We start from the raw sequence: 22,612 nt of genomic DNA, 5'->3' as shown, positions 1-22,612 counted from the left end.
TGCATGTTCTCTCAAGGGCAGACAGAAGATCCAAATGTATATAATGATCATTTTTTAATTTAAGTCAGTAAAGCATTTGGGAGTGTCAACAGCAGGAACAACTCTCACAATCAAATAACATTCAAGGCGCCCGCCACAGCAACTGCTTATGTCTCAACACTTGTTTTCTTCCTTATCATCCCTCTGTTGCTTTAAGCCACGATTTGATGAATCTCAGTGCCAGAAATAAAAAACAAAACTTATTAAACTTATGCTGTCAGACTGCTGTGATTTTACTTTGGCATGCTTCCAGCTATTTATAAACAATGTCCTCCCAATCCTTGGACCCCCAGCTTGCAAGTGACACCTTGCTTGGGTCCTTCTGCTTCTTTCTTGTACACACAGACACCTCTCATATAATATTGGGGTCCACAATGGTTCAAAGAGAAGACTCTCTTAACGATTCTCTCACTAGGTATGGATTGTCATTACATATGTGTGAAACATTTTGAGACTGAACAAGTACAGCAATCAGAATTCTGCTGCCCCACACCTCAGGAGAAGCCCCTGAGAACATGAGAAGGGGAATGGAGAGAGATGCTGTATATACACTCAAGCAAAAAGCCTCGTTGTCTATTGGATTATGGTCTAGTCAATCATCTTGTCCCAGTAGATGAGCTGAATGGAAGAAACTGAGGAACTCCCAGGAGATCCTCTGTAACCTTAGAGGGTGGGAAGTCTGGAACCTCCCAGACTTCTTCAAATGAGAGTAGGCAGTTATGAAAGGGTGATTGCGCCCTCTCTGGGGACCAGGCACCCCCACCCCAAGCCTTTGTCTCTGTGACTGACTAAACTAAGCCCACTCAAACGTGGAACCAGCCTGAGGAAGGAGCAGGTGAGCATGCCTCTGGGAAACGATGCCAGGCAATGCTGGGGAATGGAACAAGACGTTCAGGAGCCCAGCAACAGCAGCAAACTAGATGGTGGTGCAGCTTTAGAGAGAACGGGATGAGCAATGACTCTAATGACATTCAGCCCCCCACCCCCACCCTTACGTCTTGTGTGTTTGGCTTAGATTTTTTTTTTCCAATGCATTTCCTAGTAATGATGTAGGATAGAAGAAATAAATACGTAGAAGGGAGACAGACAAGAAGGAAAAGTAAAATATAACTTTAATAAATAAGAACCTGATGCTAAAGTACCTCAACGTTTACTCTCCAAACCAGTTCTCTTTCCCCAGCCTGTTTCCCAAATTTCTGGGGAATCTGTAGATCCTAGAATTAACTGAAAGAAACTCAGTAATTGCCCCCTGCACTGTTAACAAGACAGATATGAAACCTCTAATTTAGAATGCTCTCCAGTTTATCAGTTGATCAGATAATAATGATCTTGATCAGCCTGAAGACCCTAAGGATGAACAGACCACCAGAAACTGCCTCTGAACTACGGGACTGAGGTCATCCTTGCCTACCTCCCCCTACCCACCCCTCACAAAAGCCCCCAATAAGAGGAGGCCTAAATCCCCAAAGGCATCTCCTCCTTCTCTCTCTCCTTCTCTCTCCTTCTCTCTCTCTCTCTCTCTCTCTCTCTCTCTCTCTCTCTCTCTCTCTCTCTTTTGATAACCCATATGCTTCCTTGAATGTGTATTTCCTACTTTCCTAAATAAACCTCTGTCCACATCTCTGACTGGTACGTGCTGAAATTCTTTTCCAAAACTGGTGGCACATGCTTGTAATCCCCTCGCTTGAGAGGCGGAGACAGGAGGATCACGCAGGTTTGAAGCCAGCCGTGCTGGCTTAAGAGACCCTGTTTCCAAAAATAAAAGAGTATAAAATAGGTCTGGGAGTGTAGCCCCGAGATAGAAGGGCTTCCAGGAACCCCAGTACCACCAAAAAAAAATCCTCTTGAAATTCTTTTCCATCACATTTGCCAAAGGACCCTGCATACGCTGTTTCCTGAGTCAAGGAATCAATCATCCCTCTTGACAGGAAGATTCCTTTGGGAAAAGTCCAACCTCACTTCTTCTGACCTAGGGGCAGCAGAAGTGAGGTTGGATGCAGGTATATGGACCAACATGGCGCCCTGCCCCACCTCGCCCTGCAGCAGCTCCAGTGGAAGGGAAGAAAGCAGACAGGAGAAGGGTAGGTAGGCAGGAAAGAGAGAAATGTGAAAAGAGCTTAGGGACCTTGGAGCTCCTTCTCACCCTCGTTCATTCCCTGAGCCTCGAGCCTTCGCTGGCTACACTCAAGAGAGTGGGCTGCAGACTGTGGACAGAGGAGAAATGAGGAGCAGAGTCTGCACTCAGAAACGGGCTCAAGGACTCTCCTCACTCTGCCACACTCAATTGTGGGACCTCGACTATCTCTAGCCTCTTTTTCTTTTTTTCATTTGTCAAAAAAGGTTTCTCTGTTTTCATTTTTTTGGGGGTTGTTACCGTTGTTTGTTAGTTTTGTATTGTTTTGTTTTGTTTTTGTGTGATAGAGGATTGAGCCTAAGGGCGTTCTACCTCCAAGCTACACCCTCAGCCCTTTTTTAGTTTTTGTTTTGAAACAGGGTCTCCCTAGGTTGCTGAGAGTCTCATTAAACTGTGGAGGCTCGGAGGCTCTCAGTAACTTAGTGAGATGCTGTTTCCAAATAAAATATAAAATAGATCTGGGAGTATAGTCTAGAGGTAGAAAGCCCCTGGCTTCTATCCCCAGTAATGTATGCACATGCACACACACACACACACACACACACACACACACACACACACAAACACGATTGCAGAGGTTGGCTTAAAACCTGTGATCCTCCTATTTCAGACTCTCAAGTACTAGGGTTATAGGCATGAGCCTTCATGCCCAGCTGAGTTTTTATTTGTACATTACAGTTGAGTAGGATTTTGCTGTTCCGTCATCCCATCACCCCTAGCACTCCTGGGAAAGCATTCCTCCTCCTCCAGGGAACAACCCTTCCTCCCACGCCTTCCCCATGAGGTCTGAATGGACACCTTTTCACATGAAGTTGACGACAGTGCCCATCAAGTGCCACTGCCGGGTAAACGCCAGGCATATAGTATATCCTCTGTCAGGTCCATCGCTGCTCTGTGTCCTAAGCAAGTCCCCGGCACTCTTCAAAAAGAGCAGGGAATGCAGATGTTGGGTCCCTGGCTCCAGTCCTTCTATGGCTTGGCTCTCTGATTTGATTGTGGTTTTTGTCACATGCAGCCATAAGAATCCTGTATGGGTCAGAAGGGGGGTATTTAGAGTGACAGAGCCTAAATCGGAACTGGCTGAGTTAAAGTCAGTACAGTTGTTGAACACAGGTCTGCAAATTCTTTGACAGGCCTCCCAATCATCAAAAGGTAGAATCTCTCCTTCCTCCTCTTGAAATAAGGCAGATTTTGGCAACTGTCTGGATGAGGAGAATATGGTAGAAACGATACTGTATGGTGTCTGAGGTCAGGAAAGAAAAAGCCATAGATTTTAGCCAGTTTCTCACTCCGGAAGTCTTCAGTCACATGGAAGAGATTCAGATACCTCCAGCACTTTGGAGGCTGGGACAAGAGGATCGCAGATTCAAAGCCAGCCTCAGCAACTAGTGAAGCCCTCTGCAACTTGGTGAGACCTTGTTTCAAAAAGATAAAAACTAGCTGGGTATGGTGGCACACGCTTGTAATCCCAGCATTCGGGAGGCTGAGACAGGAAGATCGTGGTTCGTGACCAGCCTCAGCTACTTAGTGAGGCCCTTTGCAACTCAGTGAGACCAGGTTTCAAAATAAAGAATAACAAAATAGGGCTGGGGGTGTAGGTTGGAGGTAGAATGCCACTGAGTTTCATCCCCAGTACCACACACACACACACACACACACACACACACACACACACACAAAGGTAAAAACTAAGAGGGCTGGGATTGTAGCTCAGAGAGAGAATGATGTTCCTGGGTTTAATCTCCAGTATTAAAGGAACGGAAAGAGGAAGGGAGGGAGGTAGAAAGGAAGGAAGGAAATTCAGATCCCTGAGGATGCCAGATGCAGAGACCATAGAGTGAGAGTTCCTGAGGAGCCCAGCAGCTAGAGGCCTCCCAACCCAGGACCTTGCTGGGATAAAGAAGCTTTTGAGAGGATCCAGGCCTTGTCTCATCTGTGACAATGAATGAGAATACCCAGCATCATGAGCAAAGCACAGTTGTCTATGTGTTAGCCACCATGTGGGTGCTTTGTGGTGCTGCACCAGATAACCAGAGGAACAGGCAAGAGGTTGGTCAAGGCCCCTCTGCTCTGACAGCTACCTTTGATAGGAAGTGATTACCTGCCACATCTAGGAACTCAACCCACTGAGACAGAGCTTCAGGGACTTGGGCAAGGTGAAGACAACTTAATGTATCATACTGCTTATAAGTTGCAGCATCATAAGAAGCTCTTCCTGGAATGGATGAAAAGAAATGGACCTCGCCAAAGATGTAGAGCGGTGTATAGTCATTGAATATGACTTCGGAACATTTCAAAAAGCTGTGGAGATAAGATATGTGTGATTTTTCCCCCCATGGGATATTTGTATTGAATTGGATGAGACATTTCTAGAAATGTCTTGCAGAGAAAGAGAGTATTCACACTTAGGTACTGATTAACCAAGGTGTGGGCTGTAATGGATTTGTTTTTCTTATTACCCAGTGTTCCTGTCTTCTAGCAAAAGCAATCCTTTACCCCCTTAGGTTCTCCTTTAAGACATCCATCCATCCCTCTCCACTCTTTCATTATAAGATTTAAAACCGGGTGTGGTGGCACACTCCTGTAATCCCAGTACTTGGGAGGCTGAGCCAGGAGGATCTCAGATTCGAAGCCAGCCTCAGCAGCTTAGCAAGACCTTGTTTCAAAATAAAAGAGAAAAAGGGCTGGGGGGTGTAGCTTGGCAGCAGAATGCCCTGGGTTCAATCCTCTGTACCAAAGAGAAAAAAAGGCCTGAAGCTGACAGCATTTTCTAACATCCTGCATCACATGTCAGGCTGGGTCAGGAGGTATAAACCTGGCCCAAGGGGGCCACCCAAGGTCCCCGGCACTGTCAGTACCTGAATGGGATACAACAATGGAGAGGGAAGAGACGGCTTGAATCTGGAAAGAAATAAGACAGAATCTGATGGTGGAAATAGTCCTAGCCTCATGAAGAATAAAGCCAGCACACAGGGAAAAGAGTTGGTGGGAGCCCAGGAAAGCCGGTCTGGACCTGGAGCCCCGGGCTTGTCACCATTGATTTACACAGCCAAAATCCAGGGCCAGAGCTGTTTGATGCGATCATGTGCAATTGAAAGAATCTTTTAACACAGTTGCAAGGACAGAGAGAGTACCCAATAAATGCTTTTCACACCTGCTCACACCTGCTGTGCTTCCAGGAAGGAGGAAAGTCACCTATGTGTGAAAAAATGTTCAAAGCCACACTCCATTGGGGCTCAGTGGACCACAAAGCCTGCTCACCCCATGGCCTCCTGGGAAGCCTGTAAGATGGAAGAATGGTCAAACCCACCCCAGCCCCTCCCCACCGTAAGACTCTTTTAGGGATGAAGCTGGTGCCTGTATGTTGTTAAAAATTTCACGGGTGGGCTTCTGATAAAGTAAACACAAGCATTTATCTTCATCTCCTTCTAAAGCCCAATAAAATGACAGCAAAAGAATTAATGAGCTAAAAATACCCGAAAGCAGAAAGAACGGGAGGAAAGCCAAGAGCAGATGAGAAATGGCCTCGATATTCTGTACTGTGGAAACTACGTCCAAGAGTGAACCAAGAGCACCGAGTCTCAATGGCTGCAGAGGGGAACACATTCACATCCAGGCACTGAGTGGCCAGGGTGAGGGCTGGAAGGGATTATCTCTTTACCCAGCATTCCTCCCCTCATCTGAAAACAATCCTTCCTTCATCCTCTCCATTTCTTTGCTCCTTCACTGGAAGATCTGAAGTTGCCACCACCTTGCAATATTCTTGAAGGCAGAGGCTCAGGGTAGGGCTGAAAACAGATTGGTCAAAAGCCAGCAGTGTGTGCCTGGGTGAACATCTCACCACCTAGCCAGGCAGTGCCCTTCCCCCGCAGGCACGGGAGGAGGGTCACTCTGCAGATCAAAGAGCCAGGTGCTGGAATCTGGGACTTAGAGGTGAAGACAAAATTAAATGCCTCTAAAAACAAGAGAATCAAGGGCAATACTGCAGGCTGTGTGGACAGAAACCCTGTCCCTGAGAGCTGGAATTAAATTTAAACCCTTAAGACAAGAGTTTAAATAAGAATCTTCTCAAAGAAAACTGAAGTCCCAAGAGAAAGACATGTACGTGTCTTCAACTAAAAGCTAAATCCCCATCCCTTGAGCACTTCTGCTCATAGTCCTGCCCAGGCATATTAGCCTCAGGCTGGCTTTTCAGGGCCTCACACATATATATGAAAGAGAGTCAAGGGTGCCTATCACAGGAAGGGAAACTGCTTCAGGAAGAGATGCAACCAACGCACAAGACAAAGAAGGCTGGAGGAAATAAAGACAATGCAGAGAGTAGAAGGAAAATTCTCTACAAGATGCAATTAATATCCCCATGGATATAAGAAGATAATACCTCGGTGAAATAAAATGCTATTTCTAAGAACCATTTGAGAACAAGAAATGTTATAACAGAATAAAAAAAAGAAGATACAAATGTGAAAAGCTCACAGAAATTAAAATTCTTTTAATGGAGAATAAAAGATAAAAGATGAATGACCATTCAAAAATTATTCCAAGAAGTAGAAGCATAGAGAAAGAAATTGTCCAAAGCAAAAAGTATAAGAAAAATTCTTGGAACAGAGGACGTGTATTTCCCTTTTATGATGGTAAGAGGCAGGAAACTTCATCTTAACTCCCCCCAATCAATCATTGGGTAACTATTCATTTTATCTGTAAAATGCTTACATTCATAGGAAATACGTGGAGATAATAAAATAGCTTCTACTTGCTGAAGGCTTACTCTATGCCAGGTACTTGCTGTGTTTTTTATATTTCATTTAATCTTCATGATTGTCTTAGAAACCAGGTACTATTTTTTTCCTACTTGGAGATGAAAAAGCTAACATCAAAGAAGGAAAGTAGGGTATATTCATTTGAATTGCCCCCTTGTGCCACTCTTGGGTACAGGGCTGTAACTATCTCCTGTATTTCTATCTTTTTAATAAACTTCTTTAAAAAAAAAAAAAAAGAAGGAAAGTAATTTGGGGGCTATGACTCAACGTAAGACTGCCTGTGCCCCTAATCATTGTGCTTTCTGACTCTTTTTTATGTTAACACAACTGCATATGTGTCTGTACACACACACACGTGCACAGACACGTACACACAATCTTTGCTTTGTGCCCTTCCTTACTCTAATGTGCTGGAGAGCTGCTAACAGGGTCTGTTATTTGCTTTGCTGTTGCTGTTGTTATTATTTTACTTCTCAAAAAGACTTGGTCCTTTGTGCCACTTCATATTTTCAATTCTTAACTAAATTGGCCATTTTCTGCTTTTCATTTGGGAGTTTTGTACGCAAAAATGTGAAAAATGGATCAGTCCTCGGGTTTGTCCTACCCACTCATACGGCCCTTTTTCCTCCCACTCATTCTTTGGAAGTCAAAGTACCTCAGGAAAGAAGTTTGTTTTTCCCCCACATCTGACGAGGGAAGGCCTGCAAAGAAAAGATTTTGCAGAGATGCAGAAGAGCGCCTTCCCTAAACGGGGACGACCAGCTGGGAGCCAGTGTTGATGGATCTTCAGACAGGAACAAGATTACTTTCACCAAGGAAGTTTTATTTGCAACTGTGAAGATAATGTCAACAATGTCCATCTTTGGGCTGCTCTCTAAAGAAAGGGTATGTATTCAGCTGGGTTCGACCAACCCTTTTTGAATAAAGCCAATGACAGAAATTGTCAAGGCATGTTGGTTTGGCTCTTCTGTGAGCTACAGGGGCACCAAAAATCTCATTATTAACTGCCTCAAAGTCCACATTTCTGCATAGAAAAAGAGAACTCTCTTCAAGGGTACATATTTGTGCAGGTTCTTAAGTTCCATCTGTCTGTCTAGATATTCTTATTGTGTCTGTTTCCATAGTGTGTCTGAGGCTGTCTTTGGTTTTACAAAGATTGTGTATAATTAATGTCTACCTTCTAGCAAAGAGCCTCTTTTTCAGTGTGAAAGGGGCAATGAAGGAACTAGGGTTGGCTCCAGGCCAGTTCACATCATGCATTTATCACTGAAGCAAACAGTAGGACTAGAAAACAGGCAGATGTGGGGGTAAATGTCTATTGTGGGGAGCCATTAAGGTTTTCCCCTAGCCGGGCGTGGTGGCGCACGCTTGTAATCCCCGCGCTTGGGAGGCAGAGACAGGAGGATCGCGCAGGTTCGAAGCCAGCCACGTGTGCTGGCTTAGGAGACCCTGTTTCCAAATAAAAATATAAAAATAGGTCTGGGAGTGTAGCCCAGAGGTAGAAGGGCTTCCAGGAACCCCAGTACAAAAAAAAAAAAAAAAAAAGATTTTCCCCTAAATTAATTATCTCTGACTCAGCTGACTGTCCTTCGCCCAGAGTCAACAAGGTCTGGATAGAAGACCAGATGGTGATGACATGAGGGTACTGATAGGCCTATCTGTAAGTATGTGTTTTGTATTGGTCTTTATTGTATTCTGGTGGTGGTAGCACAAGAATGTTGATTGACCTGTAGCTGTGTATAAATACCTCTGGAAAAACAAACCCGGCATTGGCGCAATAAAGATGAGATTGACCCAGAAGTTGCATTGGCCAGGAGCATCGGCACAGTAGAGAATACTGACACAAGCGTAGCAGTCATCGACTAGTAGAAAATATTGACCCAGAAACAGGGGTAGGCCAGTAGAGATAGTAGGCTGGCGGCTCCCCCACGTAAGAATTAAAAATTCTTCATCCTCACGCCTCACTTCAGAACCCGTACTCTTGCCGGCTGGCTCCGGCAGTCTATAATCCCAGGCCTTGGGAGGCTGAGTTAGGAGGATTGCAGATTCAAGGCCAGTTTCAGACTCTCAGAAACCTAGCAAGACAGGAGGACCATGGTTTGTGGACAGCCTCAGCTACTTAGTGAGGCCTTCTGCAACTTAGTGAGACCTTGTTTCAAAATAAAGAATAAAAAATAGGGCTGGGTATAGCTCAGAGGTAGAATGCCTGTGGGTTCCAACCCCAGTACCACCAAAATAAATAAATAAATAAAATAGGGCTGGGGTTATAGCTTGGAGGGAGAATGTTCCTCTGTTAAATCCCTAGTACCACAAAAAAGAAAGAAAGAATGTTTCTTCCACATAATTTTGAGAGCAGAAAGTTAAGCTGGATTCAGTGGTACATGCCTGAAATTCTAGTACTTGAGAGGCTACGACAGGAAGATTGCAGCTTGGAGTGAGACCCTGTTTCAAAATAAAAAATAAAAGTCGGGTGTGGTGGCGCACGCTTGTAATCCCAGCACTTGGGAGGCTGAGACCCTGTTTCAAAATAAAGAGCAAACAATATGGCTAGGGTTGTTGCTGAGAAGTAGAATGATCCTGGGTTCCATCCCCAGTACCACGAAAAGAGAGAGAGAGAGAGAGAGAGAGAGAGAGAGAGAGAGAGAGAGAGAGAGAGAGAGAGAGAGAAGAAAAGAGGAGAGGAGAGGAGAGGAGAGGAGAGGAGAGGAGAGGAGAGGAGAGGAGAGGAGAGGAGAGGAGAGGAGAGGAGAGAGAGGAGAGAGAGGAGAGAGAGGAGAGAGAGGAGAGAGAGGAGAGAGAGGAGAGAGAGGAGAGAGAGGAGAGAGAGGAGAGAGAGGAGAGAGAGGAGAGAGAGGAGAGAGAGGAGAGAGAGGAGAGAGAGGAGAATCACCTGTAGATCAAACTAAATGAATGTCAGCATAGAGGCCACTGAATTATCCCAGAGTGGATAATACTCGAGACATCTCCCTTGAATATTGTTAAACTAATATGAAAACATTGCATCTAGATAGCTTTTTCACATAATTTCTTTTGGGGCTTTGAGATGCTGTCATGAAGTGAATGGACCTGTCATAACTTGCGCCATTTCACAGAGAAGAAAACTAAGTTCAGAAATTTCAGAAAAGCTAAGAAATTTGACTAAAGGCACATAATTATTAGTAGGAATATTGGCTAAATTGTGATAGTACTTACTATAGTTTGGATCCAGAGTGTCCCCCAAAGGCTCAGTGCTAAAGGCTTGGTCACCAGCCTGTGGATCTATTGGGAGGTGGAAGGATCTTTAAGAGGTGAGGCCTCAGCCGGCGTGGTGGCGCACGCTTGTAATCCCCGCGCTTGGGAGGCGGAGACAGGAGGATTGCGCAAGTTCGAAGCCAGCCGCACGCTCTGGCTTAGGAGACCCTGTTTCCAAATTTAAAAAAGTATAAAAAAAAATAGGTCTGGGAGTGTAGCCCGGAGGTAGAAGGGCTTCTAGGAACCCCAGTACCACCAAAAAAAAAAAAAAAGAGGTGAGGCTTTATGGGAGGGAGTTAGGTCACTGGGGTATGTCCTTGAAGGGGCTATTAGGACTCCATCCTCTCTTAACTCTTTGCTTCCTGGCCACTGTCAGGTGAACAAACCTCCTCCACAGTGTGCTCCAGCCAGGATGTGCTGTGGCTCCGCAGACCCAAAGCAATGGGCCAAGTGTCCATGGACTGGAACCAGGAGCCAAAGTAAATCTGTCCTCTTGATAAGTTGAGTATCTCAGGTATACTGTCACAGTGACGGAAAGCTAACTAACATAATACTTCACAAGATACAAAGCACTTGAATACACTGTGTCCCACGAAACTCTCCCCACTGTCCCATGGAAACAAATATTACCGGTTGGCCCAATTCTCAGAAGTAAGCAGGCTCCAAGAGCTGAAAATTTGCTTTCATCAGGTCTTACAATTGATAAGTTTGCCTACAGAATATACACAGCCCAGGTTCCAAATCTCATCATCTTCCCATTGGAATTCAAACACAGATTTACTGACCACAAAGCCATCATAAAAAATATGGAGAAGAAAGCCCGGTGTGGTGGCATAAGCTTGTAATTCTAGTACTTGGGAGGCTGAGACAGAAGGGTTGTCATGGCCAGCCTCAGCTACTTGTGAGGCACTCCAAAATTCAGTGAGACCCTGTTACAAAATAAAAAATAAAATAGGGCCGGTCATGGTGGCGCACACTTGTAATCCCCGCGCTTGCGAGGCAGAGACAGGAGGATCACGCAGGTTCGAAGCCAGCCATGCATGCTGGCTTAGGAGACCCTGTTTCCAAATAAAAATGTAAAAATAGGTCTGGGAGTGTAGCCCAGAGGTAGAAGGGCTTCCAGGAACCCCAGTACCACCAAAAAAATAAATAAATAAATAAATAAAAATAAATAAATAAAAATAAATAAAATAACAACTTATTTAAAAAAATAAAATAAAATAGGGATGAGGGAAGCTGGGCATGGTGGTACACGCTTGTAATCCCAGTATTTGGGAGGCTGAGACAGGAGGATCATGGTTCGCAGACAGCCTCAGCGACTTAGTGAAGCCCTTTGCAACTCAGTGAGACCCTGTTGTTTTGTGTATTTTTTTTGTTTTCGTTTTTGTTTTTGTTTTGTGGTGCCAGGGATGGAACCCAGGGGCATTCTACCTCCAAGCTACATCCCCCAACCCTATTTTTTATTCTTTATTTTGAAACCTGCTAAGTAGCTGAGGCTATACTTGAACAGTGATCCTCTGGTCTCAGCCTCCCAAATGCTGGGATTACAAGCATACGCCACCACGCCTGGCTTATTCTTTATTCTTTGAAACAGGGTCTCACTGAGTTGTGAAGGGCCTCACTAAGTAGCTAAGACTGTGCACAAACAGCGATCCTCCAGTCTCTGCCTCCCTAATGCTGGGATTACAAGCTTGCACCACCACGTCCAGCCTGAGACGCTGTTTCAAAAATAAATAATAAAAAATAGTGCTGAGTGTGTAGCTTGGAGGTAGAATACCCCTGGGTTCCATCCCCAGTACCACAAAAAAAAAAAAAAAATAGGGCTGAGTGTATGGCTTGGAGGTAGAATGCCCCTAGGTTTCATCCCCAGTATCAAAAGAAGAAAGGAAAGGAAAGGAAGAAAGAGGAGAGAGAGAGAGAGAGAGAGAGAGAGAGAGAGAGAGAGAGAGAGAGAGAAGAGGAAGGAAATAGAGAAATTTCTTGAGTGGATTTCATGAGCCAGATACTTTGAAAGCCTTAGCAGCCTTTGACTCTGGGTTGATTCTTTCAGCTCAGTGGGTATTCAAGCAATAGTCTACCCAACAGTGAATTTAAACTGATTTACAAATAGAAGATCCCTTAGAAAATACAGATGTCTAGAATTGGGGATATAGCTCAGGGACAGAGCACTTGCCTACCACAAGGTCCAGAGTTCAGTCCTCAGCACGGCAGAGAGAGAGAGAGAGAGAGAGAGAGAGAGAGAGAGAGAGAGAGAGCGCGCGAGAGCGGGAATTGTCTCTATGCAACACAATACCTGGAACTTTAGATACAACCAAGAAAGGCCATGGCTTTAGAAGAGTCAAGTGTGTCTCAGTGCCAAGCCCTCCACCAGATCAGAGTGCTGAAGTGAAAACTCATGAGCGAGGCAGCATCAAGCAGAGCAACACTCAATGTCCACCTACAAAATACCCAGTTATCCCACATGGCCTGAAACACCACCCTGAGTTATCTAAGTCAAAATCCAATGTGGAAGATATGAATGCCTCTATTAGCACAGCCCGAGGTTATTAGTCTGAACTTAACGTTGTGACACTTGGGGTTTTTATTCAAAGTTAACTTTCTGCGGGTATTGACTTTGGTATCCAGTCTAATTTCATTTTTCAAGCAAAACCTAAATACTGTCATTTCCACATACTTGTATCCCAATGAGAAATAGCTTTGGTGATGACTTTTTTTTTTTTATTAAAGTTCCTCATGACCAAACAGTAGTGCTTTATTCATCTGAATTGAAAGACAAAGTTGTCAGAAAATCCCTAAGCTATTTCTGCACAACTCCCCAAGTGCTGTGAATAGTGCCTCTGTCCAACCCTTTCCACAGATCTGGCTTCAGCACAAAACCTGGCTCAGTGCGTTTCCTAAGAACAATTTTCAGATTCCATAAACATCCAGTGGGTTTTCTGTTGACTCTGGAAATGCCAGGTACTTTATTGAATCTTTTCATGTGAGATACTCTTTAGTTTCTACATTCCTGAAATATTAGGATCTTGTGTGCTCAGGGTATTCTTTTTTTTCCCTTTTTCGCAGTGCTGGAGATCAAACCCAGATCCTTGAACATGCCAGGCAAGTGCTCTGCCCCGGAGCTGCATCCCCAGCCATAGTTTGTACTGTGAAATCAAAAAGCTTATTGCTTTTTAGGTTTTGTACAAAATAGTAAGTACCACTTTTCCTTTCAGCATTTTTACCTTTCTAAACAAAGTGAAGGCAGAAATAAGATAAATAATAGCAAAAACAAAGCCAGGCTTGGTAGTACACACCTGTAATCCTAGTACTGGGGAGGAGACAGGAGGATCACAGGTTCAAGGCCAGTCTCAGCAACTTAGTGAGACCCCGTTCCAAAATTAAAAAATCAAAAAGAACTGAAAATATATCTTGGAGATAGAATGCCTTTGGGTTCAATCCCTAGTGCCAAAAATAAAAAAAAATGAACATTTTTCTGTTTTCGCTTATCTAATTCTTACATAACACTTTTTAATTAATACTGGATCTCAATGTCAGTGGAAATCTTGGTATCAAGAGAACTGCCAGGGATTTAAAACAGAAAAGAGTTCACATGATGTGTGGAGCTGGCAGCCGTCTGCAGCGTCAACTTTTAGGAAAGTTTCTCTCTGAAAGGCAAGAAGAGGCTGACCTAGTCACAGCAGAGGAGCTCTCCACTTAGAAAAGGGGGAGCAGGGGAGTGTGGTGCTTCTCAGATTCTGTATCTGATTTTTTCTGGCAATTAAATAAAAAATTAGGAGCCTCTCGATTGCTCACGTTTGTTTTTGTTACAACTGTTCCCAAGAGAAACGGTATTTTTGCCATCTGTAAATTGGACGTAACTTCCAGCTTTTCCTTTATGTTGCAGCATATGTTAGCAACAGTTTTCCGTTTCTCACACACTTGATATGCTCCTTGAATCCCCATGTAAAGCTCACTTTCCCTGCACTTCCAGGAGCCAAAAGCCCACCAGTTTGCTTCGGTCGTGGCCACCATTGAATGTCTCCATTGAGTGGAGCATCTCCTACATGCCTGCCACTCTGGGCATCTCAATGCATCCACTCACGTCATGATCTCAGCATCCTTCAGGGATAGGCTTTTATATCCCAGTTTTACAGATGCCTAAACTGAGGTTCAGAGAAATAAAAAGGGACTCATCTGTGGTCATAGTTTGGCAGTGGGAGAACAGGGGTCTGACCCCAGTGCTGACTCCCCAGTGACCTGACTCCAGAACCTAACTTGTCTAGCCAGTGTGATTTTCTTTAGATGATGCGCCCTATCTTCCAGGAGCTGTAAGAGGGCTCCAATATCTGAGCCTCAACACTGCGAGTGTAAAGGTCACATGGGGCATAAGATAGACCTGGCAGGCCTTTGAAGTCAATTAGTCAACCTTCTGCCCCCCAAAGCAGTTTCCTCTACAACACTGCAAGTAAATTTCTCAGCCCGTGCTTGAGTTGCTTTTAATGAAAAAAAAAAAAAAAGTGGTGAGTGGCTGTAAGTATAAGTATAAATATTCATCCTGTGGTTGAGTTTCTGCAGCAACGTTCTATTTGGGAACAATTGTGCAAACAGCCGAGCTCAGGTTGGATCAGAGAATTCCCACCAGCAGAGCCAGGTACCCAGGAGAGACCCAGCAGCGAGGTGTAATCAGGAATCATAGTCCTTGGTGCTGTTTATGCACCTTCCTGGGGCTGACAATCTTGAAAGTGGTCCCCAAAAGGGCTGAACGACATCACTGTAAAACTGCACAAACAACGTGATAAACACAACACAAATCCAAAGAGAAGAGGAATCCCTCGCAAACCCACCAGCCGAACTAATCATCTGTTTTCATTCTTCTTGTTTCCTGCTAGTCCTTGCCCACATGTAAACATGATTTTTAGAGTTGTAATCAAGCATACGTGCAATTTGCTATCCCGCTCTGCGTGCCTAACATTATATCATAAGCATTTTGTGTTCTTACACAGTCTGCATAATTACAATTTTTAGTGACTATATGATAGTCCATCAAAATGACACGACGTAATTTACTTAACTACTCACTTGTAAGTTGTTTCTGGGTTTTCTGTATTATAAATTATTCCACAATGATCATCTTCATTTTCATTGATTTCCACCTTCTCTTAAATTACTTCCGTGGAGTCAAAGATTGGTATACCCATTAAAAAGTAAATTTAGCTGGGCGTGGTGGCGCACGCTTGTAATCCCCACGCTTGGGAGGCTGAGACAGGAGGATCACGCAGGTTCGAAGCCAGCCTCAGCTACTTAGTGAGGCTCTCAGCAACTTAGTGAGACCCTGATTCCAAATAAAATATAAAATAAGTCTGGGAGTATAGCCCAGAGGTAGCAAGCCTTGGGTTCCTACCAAAGTACTACCAAAAAAAAAAGTAAATTTAAGCTGGTCATGGTGATGCATACCTGTAATCCCAGTACTTGGGAGGCTAAGACTTGGGAGGCTAAGATTACAAGTACTGTAATCCCAGTACTTGGGAGGATTGCAGATCCAAGGCCATGCTTAGCAACTTAGAAAAGGCCTTCCGCAACTTAATGAGATCCTGTCTCAAAATAAAAATAAAACAGGGCTGGGGATGAAGCTCAGAGGTAGAATGCCCCTGGGTTTAATCCTCAGTACCACACACAAAAAGAAAGAAATTTAAGTAGAATCTGTTTTAAGTTCTGTGATTCACAAAAGATCCAAAGCCTTAATAGAACTGACATTATATGTGGTTAATCTTTTGTATATAATTTAGCATTTATGTATCTAACAAGTTTGTGTCATAAATTGATAAAAACATGCTTTCACTGAGCTGAAAGTCTTAAAAGAAAGTAAAAAAAAATTTTTTTTTTTTTTTTTTGGTGGTACTGGGGTTCCTGGAAGCCCGTCAAACTCCGGGCTACACTCCCAGACCTATTTTATTTTTCGAAACAGGGTCTCCTAAAGCAGCACGCGCGGCTGGCTTCGAACCTGCGCGATCCTCCTGTCTCTGCCTCCCAAGCGCGGGGATTACAAGCGTGCGCCACCATGCCCGGCAGTAAAAAATATTTTTAACTGTAAGATTATTTTTCTTTATTTTGTCATCTCCCCTCACTTTTGTTTTTAGGTGGCAGCCTCACTATATTGCTTAGGCTAGTCTTAGACTCATAGATTCAAATGATCCTCCTGCTTCAGCCTCCCCAGTAGCTGTCAGGGCTCATCTTTGCCTTTGTTTGTTTGTTTGTTTGTTTTTTGTGGTACTAGGGGTGGAACCCAGAGGCTTTCTACCTCCGGGCTATACTCCCAGACCTATTTTTGGAAACAGGGTCTCACTAAGTAGCTGAGGCTGGCTTCAAACCTGTGTGATCCTCCTGTCTCAGCCTCCCAAGTGCGGGGATTACAAGCGTGCGCCACCACGCCCGGCTTTCATCTTTGCCTGTGTGTGTGTGTGTGTGTGTGTGTGTATGTGGTGTTACTGAGGATTAAACCCAGAGGCATTCTACCTTCAAGCTACATTCCCAGCCCAATTTTATTTCTTATTTGGAAATAGCATCTTGCTAGGTTGATGAGAGCCTCAGTACTTGCTGAGGCTGTCCTAGAACCTGCGATCCTCCAGTCTTAGCCTCCCAAGGACTGAGATTACATCCGGCTCTCATCTTTAACTTTTTTGTCTGTTATTTCTCCTCTTGCTCCTCTCCTTCCTCCTCCTTCTCCTCTTTTGCTCTTTATCTGATTGAACCAGGGGTATTCTATCTCCAAGTTACACCCCAGGATTTTTTAAAATTTTTATTTTTGATACAGGGTCTTGCTAAGTTGTTGAGGGTCTTGCTAAATTGCTGAGGCTTGCCTTGAACCTGCAATCCTCCTTTCTCAGCCTCCCAACTACTGAGATTACAGGTGTACACCACCACGTTATAGGCTTGCCACATTAACTTCTTAAAGCTCTTCAAACACAGGTTCTTAAGCAGGAGGTTGGTGTTGCTGGATTTGTTATCCTGGAGAACACTTCAGGAAATAAGTGGCCTGGACAGGGTAGGGTTGTAGCAGAATCCTTTTAGGACATCACAGCCATAGTCCAGAAAGACAGGCTGAGGCTCAGGAGTTGTGGGGATGGAAATAAAGGTAGTCAGAAGGGTAAAATATAAAATAGCACGTGACATTTTTTAGAATGGCCAGAGGTTGACAATCAACTTGTACAATGTGTATATTTGGCAAAAACATTGCCTGGCATGAATTTGGGGGTTTCAGAAGAATGATTCTGCCCCAGGCTTGGGTGTAGAAAAGATACCTGCCAGCCCAGATTCATTGGAGATACTCCAAAATCCGTGTACTTACCTGACAAAGATACTATCAGGGGAAATCTATAAAACTGTAAGCTGATATTTCATCTCCCCACAAGCCTCCAGTTACACCACCACCTGCTCTCAAATGACTGACACATTGTATTATCCGCAAGGAGGCACTCAGGAAGGGGCACCGGGTGAGGGAGTCAGAGGACCCAAGACCTGGTCTTGGCTGCGAAGTCATGGTAAGGCACTCGATCTTGCCAAGACCCAGCTGAGGCACCTATGAAATAGGGCCAGTAATGACCATTCTGCCAGATGATAGGTTGGTTTTGAGCATTATGTGAAATCATGTGTGTGAACTCTCTTTGTATACTCTGATGGATTTACACGAATATTGTCGAGGTGAGGGGTCAGAAATGGGGAGGGGAGCCGGGCATGATGGCGCACGCTTGTAATCCCAGCATCCGGGAGGCTGAGACCAGAGGATGGCGGTTCGCTGATAGCCTCAGCTACTTAGTGAGGCCCTCTGCAACTTAGTGAGACTCGGTCTCAAAATAAAGAATGAAAAATAGGGTAGGGGTTGTTGCTTGGAGTTCAAATGCCCCTGGGTTCCATCCCCAGACCCACAAAAAAAAAAAAAAAAAAAAAAAAAAAAAAACAAGATATGGGGATGGGGCAGATCATGTCACCAACTGAGGAGGAAGTGGGATCAGTCACACTTTCGAGTGAGCCTGAAGCTCCCTGGTCACCTCAGGCTGCTCTTACAAAATACCACACAGCTATCAGCTCTCTCTCACAGTTCTGGAGTCTGGGAAGTCCAATGTAGAGATGCCAGAAGATTCGTTCTTGTGGAGAGCCTCCTCTGGGCTTGCGAATAGCCACCTTCTCACTGTGTCCCTGCCTGCTGGAGAGAGGGAGCTTTGTTATCTCCTCTTCTAAAGACATGAATCCTATCATGAGGGCCTCACACCCATGACCTCATCACAATCTAACTCCTTTCCAGAGACTTAACCAGCACATCGACGGTTCGGGTTTTACATATGAATTTTAGGGAGACACAGCATTCGATCCATGAGAAGTGTTAATTTTGGAGGACAGGGCAGTGACAGGACCAGGCCTGAATTGGAGGCTGGTGGGGCCTGAGCTCCTGGGTCAGGAGGATGCCTGAGGGTGGAGGATGAGCTGTGAATCCGGCTTTGTCACTTTCTAAAGCCATCCAACCCGAAGAGGCGACCTACCACCTTGCCCCACCTCAGCCACCTTGTCCAAAACAGAGACTCATTTCTTCACTCACCAAAAACTTAATTGAACCACTACTGTAGACCAGGATCTGTTCTAGGCACCGGGGATAAAGGGGCAAATGAAACAGAGCAAGGCAAGGCCCTCCCTTGAGAAGCATAGCCCCTCCTGGGGTGTTAACGGTGCCGGGTTGCTCAGAGGAGTCAATGGTGTGACCCGCATGGTTTGCAGCTGCGCATAATAAGTGCTCAGAGTCGTTAACTGCTGTTATCATCTGTTTCACCACTTTTTCCTGGGACCAGTCTTGTTAAGATGCTATATGAAGAGAACAAATGAATAGAAATCAGGGGCATTAACCCAGAGGTCCGCTCATACATCGCCTCTGTTTGTATTTGCCTCATGGATGGAACTTCCAGGGTCACCCCACACTGCTCCTCGCGCCAGGCATCCAGTATCCGAGCTGTTTAACTATTCTCTGGTCTCCCTTCCCCAACGAGTCCAGAAGGGCATTGCTTATTTAGGAAATGACATGTTCCGAGTTATTAATACATTGCAAATATTAAAATTTTAGTCGAAGCGCTGGGAAAATCATGGCAGGATCATAATTTAGGGAGGCCAGGTGGCTAATGAATGCTTAGTGCCCAGGAATATCATGATTCCTCTGCCCCTCTCTCCCAATTAACAAAAGCGCTGATGATCTCAGGGCTGTTTCTGGCCAGCTGGGATAAATCAGCCCTCTGGCAGCTGCCCAAATGATGTATTTTAAGGGCACGGGCCATGTGGCTCTCTATTGCAAAGCAATTGGGGTCACCATGTTTGCATATGGATTAACTCTCTGCACAGGGATCCTACCCACTCACCGCACCCACTGTGGGCTGACACTCAATAGCTACTCAGCAATGATAAAGAGGAGGCCGACCTAAGGACCCTTCAGGACGCTCCCATCTTCGTTTCCCTCCTTTCCTATTTTTATTACTTTCAGCACAGAGAATTCGATCTGCTTTCCCTATTTGCACCGTCCCTGTTCTTCTTAGAAAGAGTTTCTATGATGGACAGAAGAAGGTGAGTATACCTTCATTTGCATACCTTCTTCTCCTTGAAGAAGACCATAAAGCTCCATGCAGGAAGGATTGAAAATTAGCCACTGAAACTGTTCTCTTTAGTGACTCCAAGGCAAGATGTGGTACAGTTAAGAGCCATTTTGAATAAACTATTAATTGGCTGTGCTATTCTCTGGGGGAAACCTAGGGTAAATCCCAGTGAACAGGCTCAGGTGGTAATTGTTCTGTTGTGAACAGTGTCTAAGTTCCTGAATATTCTGTCTTCATTCCCCTGAGCAATCATCGGTGACACAGAGGAGGTAACTGACTTGGTCCCTGTTCAGCCACTCAATAAATATTTACCAATGGCCTATCATGCTCAACACAACATGCGAAATACGAGAAGGATCCAGAAATGCAGAAGACAGTTCCCAGCAAGCCAGTGCTGGCTGTCATAAAAGATATTATGAGCCTGGTGTGTTGACACACAACTATAATAATCCCAGTACTTGGGAAGCTGAGACAGGAGGATCACAGTCTTGAAGCCATTAGAGAGACCCTGTTTCAAAAGAAAAGGGTTGGGAGTGTGCCTCAGAGATAGAATGCCCCTAGGGGTTCGGTCTCCAGTATGAAAGACAGAGAGTTTAGAAGCTGGGCATGGTGGCACACACCTGTAATCCCAGTACTTGGGAGACTGAATCGGGATGATTGCCAGCCTCAGAAATTTAATGAGACCCTCAGCAACCTAGCAAGACCCTATTTCAAAATAAAAACTAAAAACTGGGCATAGTGGCACACACCTGTAATTCCAGTACTTGTGAGACTGAGACAGGAGCATCTCAGTTTTGAGACTAGCTCACAGTAATTTAGTGAAACTCTGTTTTTAAAAAATAAAATAAGAGCCAGGCGTGGTGGCACACGCTTGTAATCCCAGTGTTTGGGAGGCTGAGACAGGAGGATTGTGCAGGCTCAAAGCCAGCTTCAGCTGGTTTAAGAGACCCTGTCTCCAAATAAAATATAAAATAGGTCTGGGATTATAGCCCAGAGGTAGAAGGCCCCTGGGTTCCATTCCCAGTACCACCAAAAATAAATAAATAAATAAATAAATAAATAAATAAATAAGAAAGATAAAAAAAAAAGTAAAAGGGCCATAGGAGTATCTAAGAGGCAAAAAGCCTCTGGTTTCAATCCCCAGTATAAAAAGAGAGAGAGATTCGAAATTCGCAAAAGGACTATCACGTGAGGTTACACCACTTGGTGCCCGCTGTCCCGTATCATGGTGATCTGTGAAATGAATTTAGGGGGCTTACTTAAATACTTAATTTTCCCCATAAATTTTTTCCTCAAAATAATTGAAGTATCCTAAAGGTTTCTGTTGCAGGGGATAGGTTGGGGGGGAAAGGTGTGTGGTGTGAAATAATCCCCCCACCACCACCAGACACACAGAGACAAACAGAAAAACCGTGGATTCTTGTCCTAAGCTAAGAATAAGTATTCATCGCTTGGACAGCTGCTGCAGATTTAAAGAAGTTTATTAAAAAGATAGAAATATAGAGATAGTTACAGCCCTGTGCCGGAGCGAGGCACAGGGGGGCAATTCGAATGAAAATGCCAACGAACTCCAGTTTACTGAATTTTTATCCTGTCTAAGTCCAGCAGGTCCCTTTGATTTTTGGATATCATGTTACACCTTATCGCCAGCCCCTGCTCTGCTTCTGTTATCTCTCCAGCTGGGTTTATGGCCTGAAAGGGGGAGACATCTCTGTCTCCAAACACAGGCCCAGATTTATGGCCTGAGAGGGAGGCATCTCTATCTTCAAACACAGGCCCCCAAACTGTGTTAAATTGTTCTTAGGAATGCAAGGACATGTTGGCTAACCTTGGCTTTCTTAGTAAAGAAGATATGTTTTAAGGTTGGACATCTTTCCCAGGACTGATACATTAATACTTTTTAAACTCTCTTCCCAATACCAGTACAGTTTCAATAGTCAAGAAGCCAAACTACATTTCTCAGACTGCCTCATCTACTTGGAAGCAAGACAAAAGTCCTCTGTCAAGCTCCAAGCTGTGCTTTCCAGTGAAGATGCTGGCCATCAGTGTCACCACCAGAACATTCTAGAGAGCCTCCGGCTGCTCGAATGGGACAACTGTGTGTGATGGACACCGTGGAGTCCCTCAGCGGTTCTTTATCTTCCACCACATGTCCCCAAGCTATTCCCATTCCCTTCATCTAAAGGCCAGAGTGGACAGAAAGCAGCAGGGATAGAAAACTGTATATAGCCAGGTGTGGTGCACACTTGTAACCCCAATACTTGGGAGGATGAGACAGGAGGATCACAGGCTCGCGGCCAGCCTCAGCTACTTCGTGAGGCCCTCCACAGCTTAGTGAGACCCTGTTTCAAAATAGAGAATGAAAAATAGGGCTGGGGATGCAGCTCAGAGGTAGAGCGCCCCTGGGTTCAATCCTCTGTACCGCCAAAAGAAAAGAAAAACTGCGTATATAGGTAGCTATAGCTGGGCGTGGTGGTGCACAGCTGCAATCCCAGCAACTTGGGAGGCTGGGGCAGAAGGATCACAAATTCAAGGCCAGCCTGGAGAACTGCCTTAAAATAAAAGGGCTGATGCCGGGCGTGGTAGTGCACGCTTGTAAACCCAGCGCTTGGGAGGCTGAGACAGGAGGATCGCTCAGGTTCGAACCCAGCCTCGGCTATTTAGTGAGGCTCTCAGCAACTTAGTGAGACCCTGTTTCCAAATAAAGTATAAAACTGGTCTGGGAGTATAGCCCAGAGGTAGAAAAGCTCCTGGGTTCCACCCCAGTACCACCAAAAAATAAATAAAATAAAGTAAAATGGCTGCAGATGCAAATCCATGGTAAATCACTCCTGGGTTAAAGC

The sequence above is a fragment of the Muscardinus avellanarius genome (genome assembly GCF_963383645.1).
Source record: "Muscardinus avellanarius genome assembly, chromosome: 2".
NCBI lineage: Eukaryota > Metazoa > Chordata > Mammalia > Rodentia > Gliridae > Muscardinus > Muscardinus avellanarius.
Note: the sequence above shows the minus strand (reverse complement) of the source record.